The sequence below is a fragment of the Myotis lucifugus genome, unplaced genomic scaffold (assembly GCF_000147115.1).
Source record: "Myotis lucifugus unplaced genomic scaffold, Myoluc2.0 scaffold_0, whole genome shotgun sequence".
Classification (NCBI taxonomy): Eukaryota; Metazoa; Chordata; class Mammalia; order Chiroptera; family Vespertilionidae; genus Myotis; species Myotis lucifugus.
Genome location: NW_005871048.1, coordinates 4,689,147 through 4,701,390, shown reverse-complemented (window position 1 = coordinate 4,701,390; position 12,244 = coordinate 4,689,147). Strand labels below are relative to the sequence as shown.

At 40.2% G+C, this 12,244-nt stretch overlaps 1 pseudogene; it reads right to left on the bottom strand.

Moving 5' to 3' along the window:
- Positions 1-8,264: 8,264 nt before the first annotated feature.
- On the bottom strand, positions 8,265-8,807 carry LOC102416804 (annotated as a pseudogene).
- Positions 8,808-12,244: the final 3,437 nt, after the last annotated feature.

Here is a 12,244-nt window from a genome sequence, read left to right as displayed (position 1 = left end):
TATTATGTAATAATTGTTAAAAGTGAGATTAAATATAATTTTCTTGAAGGATTTTGTTTATGCCCGTTGAATTAACCATTTTGTGTTGTGTTTTTTATTTTTGGCTTCCATTTAAGAACAATAACAGCCCTAACTGGTTTGACTTGGTGGATAGAGCATTGGCCTGCGGACTGAAGGGTCCCAGGTTCGATTCTGGTCAAGGGCATGTACCTTGATTGTGGGTACATCCCTAGTAGGAGGTGTGCAGGAGGCAGCTGATAGATGTTTCTCTCTCATCGATGTTTCTAACTCTCTATCCCTCTCCCTGTAAAAAAAAATAAATCAATAATATATATATATTTTTAAAAAGAACAATAACATAAATCTTTGACATGCAGAAGGAATCCATTCTATGGACCATCATAAATCTGAAGATATTTTGTTTCTTTTTTTGTTGTGGTAATATGTATATAACATAAAATTTTCTACTTTAACCATCTTTCAGTGTGCAATTCAGTGGCATTAAATATATTAAACTTATTAGGGTAACATATTTTTATTCTTAACCCCTTTCATGTCTTCTTCCTTGCCATAATCCTCACAGCAGTTTATTTGCTTTTTTAGGTCATTTTCGGCCAAGAAATACAACTTTATATCCACTCACAAGGCAAAGTTAAGGTGACTTTGATGCTCCCTTCAAATGTGCAATGAGTCTGGAAATAGAAAAATTGTCTAACTGCCCAGTATAAACTAAGTTATATTCCACTTCAAATTAATATTCAACTTTTTTTCTGCTTCTAGTAGTACAAGGGAAGTGGTGATAGCAACACAGGAAGGCAGACTTGAGAGGAGAGATTGACACCTGAGAATCAGAAGGCTTTGTTCCCTTAAGCCCCGTTAAATATCATTGAGCCATCACTCAGTACTAAGAGAAACAGTTTCCTCTTGCATTGCTCTAAAACCAACTACTAAATAATGTCAGGATATCTTTGAGGCAATAATGAGTAATCATTCACAGTTCTTTTGAAGGGAATGCTGTTAAGATTTAAAAAAAAAAAAAGGCCCAAAGGCAGAGAGCTTTTAACTACTAGCCATTTGGCAATATTACTTTCATTCTCCCTCCTCCTCTTCTCCCCTCCTCCATAACCCTTAGTATAAATCTTCTTTCTGAATTTAGTATTGGAGAGAGAGATTCTGTAATTGCTTGAAGAAATTTTCTTCTTGTTGTTTTAAGTTTTTTCTGTTGACTTCACTATATTTTAACATGTAAGTGTTATTGAGAGCATACTAACTCTGAATTACTAGGTTGCATATTTACTTGCTGTGGAAGAGGATTTCAATCCATCAAAGAGCTCAGTTTTCCTCCACAGCAGGCAGTCTTGACTCCTAAGGCAGGTAAGGATTAGGAGAGAAGAGAAATCGAAATAGAGACAGAGATGAGAGAGAGAGAGAGAGAGAGAGAGAGAGAGAGAGAGAGAGAGAAGAAAAGAGGGAGAAAGGAGAGACAGCTATGTGATATATGGGATTTCTCTGAGGAGTAATGCTATTCATATCTCTTCTGTTTATCTTGAAAAGTTTCCAAAGGACATATGGGGAGCAGCAGTGTTGCCTCACTGAACTTGGTGAAGTATAGCCCTGATCTGAGATATATTCATAGCCAGGAAATTGATCTAAAGGTCAAGGTGTAGGTACTAAGTCTTCTTCTCAGTTGGGGTCCTGTCTGTCTCCACACAGCTTTTATGGCAGCTCTCCCAGCTTTTCTGTGCTCCAAGGCCCTTGAATTGTTCTTTCTTTGTTCTCAGCATCATTCTCCTTTATTTTACTTCCCAAGGTATGACTCAAATATAGACATTTTAAATAGCTTATGCCCTATCTGTGCATCTTTAAAGGCTGACTCAGTGAGCACCAGAGACCTGCTGAAGTAAGGACTGCTCTGTGGTGTGGGCTCCTGCACAGATGATCCTCCACAGTGGTCCCAGTCAGTCTTTGTAGTTGATTGACCTGGAGGTATATCCTTCCCATTGGCATGCCAACAGCAATCAAAGCTCAACTACAACTGGAAGGTGTACATAGGGTTGTTTGTGTGTGTGTGTGTGGGGGGGGTGCACAGCTAGAGTGCCCAGCTTAGGTACATAGGGAGGCTGTGCCACTAGATCCTACAGGGCACCTACTACATTAGACCACTCTACTGATTCCGGGAGACATAACAGCTCTGCATAATACATAGCAACAGTCACAGGGTAGCAGTCAAAATGAGGACACAAACAGGAACCAACTGAAAAAATAAGAAAAAGAAGTTAATGAAATGAAGGCAAGTAAAATAATAGATACAAAATTCAAAACAAATGTTATAGGATGCTCAAGAAACATAGTGAGAACTTCAACAGCATAAAAAAGAACATGAAAAACATAAAAAAGGACTAGTCGGAAATGAAGGAAACATTAACTGAAATGAAGAATAATTTACAGGGAATCAATATTAGAGTAGATGAAGTTGAGAATCAAATCAGCAATTTGGAATATAAAGAAGCAATAAACACCCAATCAGAGTAGCAAAAAGAAAAAAAAATTTTAAATGTGGATAGTTTAAGGGACCGTTGGGACAACGTGAAGCACAACAGCATGTGCATCATATGTATACCAGAAGAAGAAGAGAGAGAGCAAAGAATTGAGAACATGTTTGAAAATATAATGGCTGAAAACTTCCCTATTCTGTGAAATAAAATAAACATGTATATTGAGGAGGCACAGAGAGTCCCAAACAAAATGAACCCAAAGGGTCCATACCAAGACACAAATCATAATTAAATGGCAAAGCTTAAAGACAAAAAGAGAATCTTAATAGCAGCAAGAGAAAGACAGGTAATTACCTACTAGGCAGCTCCCATCAGAATGTCAGCTGATTTCTCAACAGAGACTTTGCAGGCCAGAAGGGATTGGGAAGAAATATTCAAAATGATGAAAAGCAAGGATTTACAACCAAGATTACTCTAACCAGCAAAACTATCATTTAGAATTGAGGGACATATAAAATTCTTCCCAGACAAGAAAAATTTAAAGCAGTTCACCACATGTCAGTAATACATGACATGTTAAAGGGTCTTATGAAAGCAGAAGGAGAAGAAGAAGAAGAAAAGGAGGAGGAGGAAGAGGAGGAGGAAGAGGAGGAGGAGGAGGAGGAGGAGGAGGAGGAGGAGGAGGAGAAGGAAGAAGAAGAAAAAGAAAAAGAAGAAGAAGAAGAGATAAAAAATATGAATAATAAAATTTATCAACAATTAAATCCTAAAATCAAAGTAAATGAATAAGCACTGCAGAAACAAACTCATAGATACAGAGTACATTTTGATAATTGCCAGATGGGAGAGGGGTTGAGGATATGGATGAAAAAGGTGAGGAGATTAAGAAGTACAAATTGGCAGTTACATAATAGTCACGGGGATGTAAAGTACAACATAGGGAATCTATATAATAAAAACCTAAGTGACCATTACAGCGGAATGACCAGAATGACCAGTTGCTATGATGCGCATTGACCAATAGGGGGCAGACACTCAATGCAGGAGCGTCCCCCTGGTAGTCAATGCACTCCCATAGGGGGAGCGCTGCTCAGCCAGAAGCTGGGCTCATGGCTGGCGAGTGCAGCGGCAGTGGTGGGACCCTCTCCCACCTTCATGACAGTGCTAAAAAGCAGCGAGCTGAGCGGTAAGGAGCAACGAGCAGGCGGGCAGTAAGGAGTGAGGGGTCCCAGACTGCAAGAGGGCGCAGGCCGGGCTGAGGGACCCTCCCCCCAGTGCATGAATTTCGTGCACTGGGTTTCTAGTATAGTCAATAATCTATACGAATAAAAGGGTAATATACTAATTAGACAGGACATCTTCCAGACGTCCTTCCGGACAAAGCCATGGTGGCGGGGGCCAAGGCAGAGGCAGTTAGGGGCGATCAGGCCAGCAGGGGAGAGCAGTTAGGGAGCAATAAAGCGGCAGGCAGGGGAGCAGTTAGGCGCGATGCCGGCAGGCAGAGGTGGTTAGGGGCAATCAGGCATGCAGGCAGGCAGGCAAGCGGTTAGGAGCCAGGGGTCCCAGATTGGAGAGGGTGCAGGCCGGGCTGAAGGACCCCCAACCCCCACCCCCACCCCATGCACGAATTTCATGCACCGGGCCTCTAGTATCCTAATAACTACTTATGGTGTCAGATGAATATGAGATTTAGTGGGATGATCATTTACTATTTTATGTCTAATCACTGGGGTGTTCACCTGAAAATAATATATTATTGTATGTTAACTATAATTGAAAAAAAAAACCAAAAACACCTTTCCCTCCACAATTTAGCAAGTTAACTTCTCAGTGCCTCTATAATTTTCTATAAATTAGGCATGATCACAAATACATCACAGCGTTCTCCTGAATAGAAAAGATGATAATATACAGTAATTCTAAAGTGTTTTAATCATTATCTTTCATGGTAGGTAGGGGAGGAATTGGGAGAAACCCACAAGTAAATATTAGAGGAAACTTCATTGAGGTTTTGTTGGGAAGCATGAGACTTGATGGAAAGTTTGTAAGAAGAACATTCTGAGAAAAGGGAATTGTGTGGAAGGCCACCTGCCCTGTTTATCAGAATTCCGACTTAAGGGAGACTTAGGGGAGTGTTGAAGGTGGCACTCCTAATTATTCCTTGACCTTTCCAAATAAGTCTGTGCATGAGCAGACCCCCAGGTGTTAACTGGAATCCTTATGCTTAATCCCTGGATGCTCTTGCCTAGAGGACAATGTAAACACATGTGTCCTCCCAAGATTACTCACCTACTGATTGTATCTAAAGATAAAAATTCCAATAAAAGCCTAATGAGGCAGACAATTGAGGCAGCCTGACTTCTTCAGCCAGGCCGTCCCTTAGCTTCTCTTTCACAGTGAAACTGTGTCAGAGTAATCTGTTCATCCGTCATTCAGGGGCTGCTGGTCAGCCCTGGCAAGGTTTCCACTTTAATGTCTAAAAAACAATGCATATTTTGCCTTTTTATCTATATTAGATTCATGTGCTTAAATATAAAAATATTTCACAAAATTTGACAATAACCATGTTTATCTTTTGATTTGTTATGAAGAACTTTGAGAAACTTAGGAAAATGCTTTGTAAACAGTATCACATTCAATTTTCTTATTACTAACTTTTGTTTTATTTTGCCAAACATGTGAGACATTCATTAGCATATCCACTGACTTTAATGTCTCATTTACAGCTTTCTTATGCTGATGTTGGGTTTTAAATTATCAGATAAATGATAATTTTTTTCAGATGTTTTCTACTATCTTACAATTTTACTTTTAAACTGAGTTTTAGAGATGTATCAAGATCAAAGTCATTTTAAGAGTTCATTAACCCATTAATTTATTTCTCTCTTAAACTAGAGGCCCGGTTCATGAAAATTTGTGCACTCAGGGGTCTCTCAGCCCAGCCTGCACCCTCTCACAATCCAGGACCCCTCAGGTAGGGTCCAGTTTGATCGCAGCATGGGTCTGGTTCCCCAGAGCCTGCGGGTAGGGGGAGGAACCCAGAGGCCAGTATGATGGCAGCATGGCTCTGGTTCCCCAGAGCCTTCGGGAGCGGGAAGGGACCAAAAGGCCAGTCCAATTGCAGTATGGCTCCAGTTCCTGGAGCTTGTGGGCTGGGGGTAGGGACCAAGATTCCCAGATCTCAGTCTGCTTCCCGGGAGCCTGTGGGCGGTGGCGGGGGGGGGGGGGGGGGGAGGGGGAGGAAACCCGGAGGCCGGCCCATGGGAGCATGGCTTCATTCCCACTGCTCTCTCCCACCACTGCGATGCGGGTGGCCGGAGCCCACAGCTCCCTCCCGCCCCCACGCCGCAGGCAGCTGGGATCCCGACTGACTCCCACTGTGCTGGCCGGGACCCAGACTCACTCCTGCCATGCCAGCCAGGACCCAGACTCACTCCCACTGCGCTGGCCAGGACCCTAGCCTGCTGTTCTGTCGTCCATCCAGTCATTTAGGTCATGACGGCCCCTGGCTTTTTATATATTAGGATAATGTAATAAATTAGGGAACAGTAAATGTATATAACAGCTAATGATTTCTGTGTTATATCATTAAATGCTCTCTAACATAATAAAAAATTTTAAATCTGTATCCTGTATTTAGATGAAAGTATTCTTTTAATGTCATTTCTAACTAAAAATATATTTCAACCAATGTACAATTTATTTAATCTTTATTCCTAGAACACTTCCAATGCTAACACTGAGCTAGTCTTTCTATGAGAGATGTCGAGATAAATAAGAAACAATCCTTGATTCTTGAGAAGCTCAAGAATTTTCACCCTAGCAGTTTACCGGAGAGCTGCTGGACTTCCTCCATTTACAGATAACAATCTACTTACACCAAATAATCTTTAACCACATGGCTAAAATAACTATCTTGTCATGTGTGGGGTCAGACAGAGGTTTGTGTGAATCCCTGTTCAGACACTTCATAGGTACATGATGGTGGGCCAGTTACTTAAATTTTTCTTCTTGTCAGTTTTTCAATCTGTAAAATAGGGATAATGATATTTACTATTCAGGGTTTTGTGAGGAGTGGAAATAATATATTTAAAGCATGAAAAACAGTGACCAGAACTTTGATCTTCCATCTCTGCTTCTTTCTACTTGCTTATCTACTAGCTTGAGGTTATGAGTCGGACACCCAGACTAGTGGACATGTAAAGATGGCTGCTTTGGTTCAGGCCCAGATCATGGTTCTGGGAGCTGTGATCATGAGGGCTGGGCCACAGTAAGTTGTGAATGAAAAAGTGCCTGTGGCTCTTCTTGTCAGAAAAGTACAATCAATTACCATGTCCCCCCGTTTAGGGGACCATGTACTGCCCTGACCACCAGTGAAAACTGAAAAGGGAAGAAACAGTTCATCTGTAATTGAATGGAACTCTACAGGTTAACTTCATGGTTCAGGTGGGGGCATACCATTATTTTACATTGGGAATGGAAATCCAAAGTAAGTATTTATTTTTCTCACAAAATTTTAACTTTGGATATTAGAAATGTTTCTCTATAAGAGAAACAAAAAGGGATTAAGCTGAACTCTCTTTTGCTTTTAGTTTTTAAAAACTACAAAAGTTGATGGGTAATGGATGTGTGTTTAGCTAGAACTCATGTATAACTTTTGAGGAAACAAAAGTCAACCCAAAGTACTAACACTATATTTAAAGTTAATATAAAGTTTATAATTTATGCATTAATCTATAAAGATAACATTCTTAATGGCAAGTCCTCAGAATTACATAGTCAAACCAAAGGTTCATGGATATTTCAACTATATATGTTATAATGTTGCAGAAAGATAAGAGCTCACCATATACTTTGATTGCATTCATAGTTTTTTTTAAAAAAACTCTTCAGACAGATTAGAAGCTTTAGGTGTACCTGTATGTGTTTTTGTGACACACACACACACACACACACACACACACACACACACACACACAGATGACATTCAGAACACACTACCCCAAAATATGCCATCTTGGCATATTAAATATTTTAAGCTGAAATAATGTGAGAAATAGCAGGTATAGGAAGGACTTTCTCACCTCCCCTTTCTTCCTTGAAGCAAGTCATAAGACTCTCCTGTGAGAGGGAGGTGCCCTTCCTATAGCTGGAGGAAAGGAACATCCTTATCTCTGAAGATAAAGGGACACCATGAGGAATCTAAATGAACTAAGTTTCTCCCAGCTCATTATCCCTCTCCCCCCCCCTTTTTTTTAAGTGAGGCTTTTTATTGTTGTTTTCTTCCTTTTTTTTCTTTTCTTTTTTTTTAAATTAAGGGTCCCTTACTGGTCCTACTTCCATGAGTGGCTGAGACCAGGTGGAAAAGGGGCGGGGAACCAGGCAGCATGGGGAGGGGCAATCTTCACAACATTCTATTTATACACAGAACTAAATAGACAAGCAGAGTCACTATTGTGCTTAGAAGTTGGCAGTGTGGGAAAGAGGAGGAACAGGTTGCAAGTAGGGGTGTCATTAAAAAAATACAGGCCTTCTCCAAAACTAGGGTGCCTGGGTTGGGGAGGACTTGGTCTGTTTCAACCCAAGAGGAATCAGAAGATCAAAAGCAGTTTGGGAAGGTCAGAACCATCAGGGGTGGAGGGAGAAGGAAGGTCCAGGGGGTGGGGGGCTGTTTGGCAACTGGGTGAAGGGATTGCCCTTCCCCTGCTAAGATCCCCCAGTCCATCTGGTTTGGCAGGAGGGGGGCAGCCTGCAACCCCCCCCCCCCCACAGGGAGGTCTGGGGCTGCCAGATGCTCCAGGCAGGGGGCTGGAGGGGGCTCACAAAGGCTTGCCCTCCAGGGAGATGACAGCACTGCCCCCCAGCTTCTCTGCCGGAGTGTAGCGGTCCTGACCTCGTAGCAGTTTGCTTGTAATTCATGCTTGATCCCTATAAGCTTCTTCTTGATGGCATCCTTGGAGCTGGCATTGATCATTTTGCTCTTAAGGGGTGCAGACTCAGGGGCTCAGAAGATAAACACCAGGCCTTCCTTCTTGCTCTCCTTGGTCTCATAGGTTGCATCATACAGTGCATAGTGGCATAGCCCGGCAGCATCTTGATGAAGGTGGCGTAGGGGTCGTCTACTGTCTGGCCCACATCACCTACCAGGATCTCCTTGCCCTCTTCCAGAATGATGTTCTTCTGGTCTTCACTCAGGCAGAAGAGCACCTCCTTCTTGTGCTTCTTCACTTCCTCTGGTGTCGAGGACTTAGGTACTTTCATGTCACTGAACACTTTGATGACTCCATCAGAGACAGCCACACCAGAGGCCATGCTTCTGGAAGCTAACGGAGATAGCAAGAAGAGCCTGGAAAGACAAGCACACTGCATCTGTTGCTGGGGTCCTACTGCCATACCCTTTTGTTCTAGTCACATTTTTCCATGACTTTTGACTCTTCATCGACACTTAGGCTTAACTGTTTCTTTAAGTCTTCATTTCTTTACTAGAGGCCCGATGCACAAAATTTGTGCAAGAGTAGGCCTTCCTTCCCCCGGCTGCTGGCACCATCTTCCCTCTGGCACCCGGGATCCAGGACCCAGGGCCCAGGGCCTGGGCTTCAATCGCAGGCCCGGCTTCGGCTGGAAGGTCATCCGGAAGGATGTCCAGCCTAATTAGCATATTATGCTTTTATTATTATAGATGATGACTCCCATGTCACATAAAACTTAAATAAATTTGTATGCTTAAATAAAGCCTGGTGTGCATCATTCATATATTGCTTTCAATTCATCTCTATATTTTGAAAGCATAATATGCATAATAGCAATAGATTTTGACTTAACAGCAATTCATACCAAAATCCTTTGCTAAGAGTACCCCATGTTATTATTCATAGACCTAAAAACAGACAAGTCACAAGTTACATTTTTTAGTTGGCTTCCCCAGTTGTACCCTGGCATATAAAATCCTTCCTTCTTCCTTGTCCCTCCTCTCTACTTGCCTGGCCTTAGTCTTTTTGGAGCCTTTGGACTGTTGGATGCAGACACAATTCCTGTTTTAAGATCTCTTTAATAAAATATATTGAATTGGCTATTCCATGAACCTGATTATACTATGCAGAATATAGACATGTTGTTTATTATGAAATAAATATGCACATTATGCCCCTCTCCTTTTTTTCTAACATGTTTTTCATCAAGGTCTTGATGGGCATATAATGTTATATTACCCCCATAAAAAATCAGATTTGACTTATAGAAACTTTTCTCTAAGAGCATATCGTAACAATCTACTATTATTTAAGATTTGCCTGTGTTGGCCAATGCAAAACTCACTCAATCCTCCCCAAAATAAAACACCAAAATAGCTGGTTCTCTAATCTTTCTTATGTAGGAAAACAAAAGAAACTGCATACTCACAAGAAACGCACACAAAAATGGCTTATCATAGATTTCATGATAAGAAATGACTGAATCCCAAAAACTGTTTTTCAGGTTTGGATATAGGCCCCCACAAATAAAAGTGGTCCAAGTTCTTCAAATAGAATATTTATTCTGAATTATTGATGCCTGCCTCAATTCAGTTTAAATTGCTTCCATGCCATCAGAAAATGAAGTGTTTACACAAAAATGGAAATTCCTATTTTTTTTTTAATATGGAGCTGAAATTGTTCACAGGTCACAGCTACAGAGAGGGAAATGCCCAGATTAACTACCCTTTTTTATTTTCTCAGCTGGGCATTGCGCATGTTAATGGAATGTATCTGTACAAACAGCATACTTTCACATTCAGGAAGTGATATTTCAGAACAAGCTTTTGTAAAAGAATACTCTATTTTCTATGGTTTGGGGTAAAGCCAAAGTGAAACTTAGATTTCTTCTATTTCATAAATGAACTCTATAATAAACAAAACTAAGTCTACAACGTGGAATTATAATACGGCCATTGTATGGAATTCAACATGACTGCAAAATATCCCATTTGACAAAATTAATGCTGCTGAAAATACTTGCTGCCAGCAGCTCTTATAATTACATGGAAAGGCGATTGGTAATGAATTCCTTTAACTTGGGGATTTCAAATCTCGAGACTGAATGTTGCCCATTATTGGAGTTCAAAGGCAACTATCTCTAGAATTGTTCTTTTGATGCTTGTTAGATGGTTTTAGTTGTTCTTTTCTTGTAGGCACACAATTGTTGTCTTGATCTTTATGATAAAAAGAGCATTGCTGGATCTTTGTAGTGAACCCAGTTGGCTTGGTAACATGCCTGTAGTCAGAATTCCAAAGTGGGAAAACAAAGGCTTAGAAATTATAGGCTGAGAACTGTTTGTTCAAGACTGTGGGAATCTTACCCTGGCCTGTAGAACCAATGGGCTCTCTTCATTAGATCCACATTCATCCATAAATTCCCCAATTCCTTGCCCTTTAGTCTTTTCCCAAACTAGAGCTTTAACCACAATAAAAACAAATGTGGCCACTTCTTTTGTAAATCAATTCCTACCAAAATTTCTAGCGTGTTATATTTCTTCCCCTTCATGTCATAATTCCAAAAGAATGACATTAACTTATTCAATGTTACATTTATTTTCATAATGAGGATTGTCAAGGGGCAAGCCTTTACTTAAAGGCAAAAACCAAACCAAAACAAAAATGTTTGCATGTAGGCCTATTTGAATGGGGATGAGTTAGCTTTCTCCCAGTCTAGATATGGTTCTTTTCCCCCCCAAGTTAATTAAACAAGCAAATATAGCCTAGCAGGACTATTTTAGAGTGCTTAGTTTAGAAAATTCAGTTCAAATTGAAGTATAATCCAGTGAAATTAGTTTAACTGAAGAATATCATCTAACAAAAAAAAGAAAACAAAGCAATTTTACTTTTATTTTTTACTGGGTGTAAAGGTATTCTTAAATTAAGTAACACTATGTCATCGGATTACACAATTGTGACTTGGAAATGCCAGGAATGTTCCTTTGTGTGTCTAAATAATGCAAGTTGAATTCCGCAGTGTTCATATAAATACTTTAATTATACTGAAGCTTTATCAGCGGGGAGTCATGGGAACTATGTGAAACACTGGATAAACATTTTTAAAAGCAGGAACCATTCAAGGTACACAAAAGACAGGATAGTCATAACAACAGTAGCAATCACAACCACCACAAACTAGGGAAACTGGTAGCTCTCTACTTTTTATGAACGTAGGATTGAATTGTTTTCTTTTCTTTTAAGTTCTCACCATTGTTTTGGGCAAAATACCTAAAAAATAGGAAAGAAGAAGCCTGAGAAATGAAGGAACGGAAGAATTCTTAGTCTCCTGTGAGAAAAAGTAAAAAGAATCCTGAATAATAGTGAATCAGAAAAATCACAAATCAGAGTATTTAGGCTTGGCTATTAGATCTGAAAACTGAGGATAAATATAAACACAAATTCCTTTTAAGAAAGCTATAATAAGCTGTTCAAATTTGATAGAATGCCTTACCAATGTGAAATCACATACAGCTACAGAGCACTTTGCTTTCTAAATAGACTTAGTTCCCTTCTGAATTTTCTTCTAAAATTTGTAGGCCCCTAGCATTCCGGAATGAAAGTTTAATGTGGTGCTACAGCTCACAGCCATTAATTATTGACTGAGTAATTAATGGCTTCATACAAGAAGGAAAATAAATAATGAGAAAAAAAATCATGTCACTTACCATTAGTAAAGCTTATAGTTTAGTTTTCTCTTTTTGCCCTGAATGTCACGGAATTCAGAAGCCAATCTAAACTTTG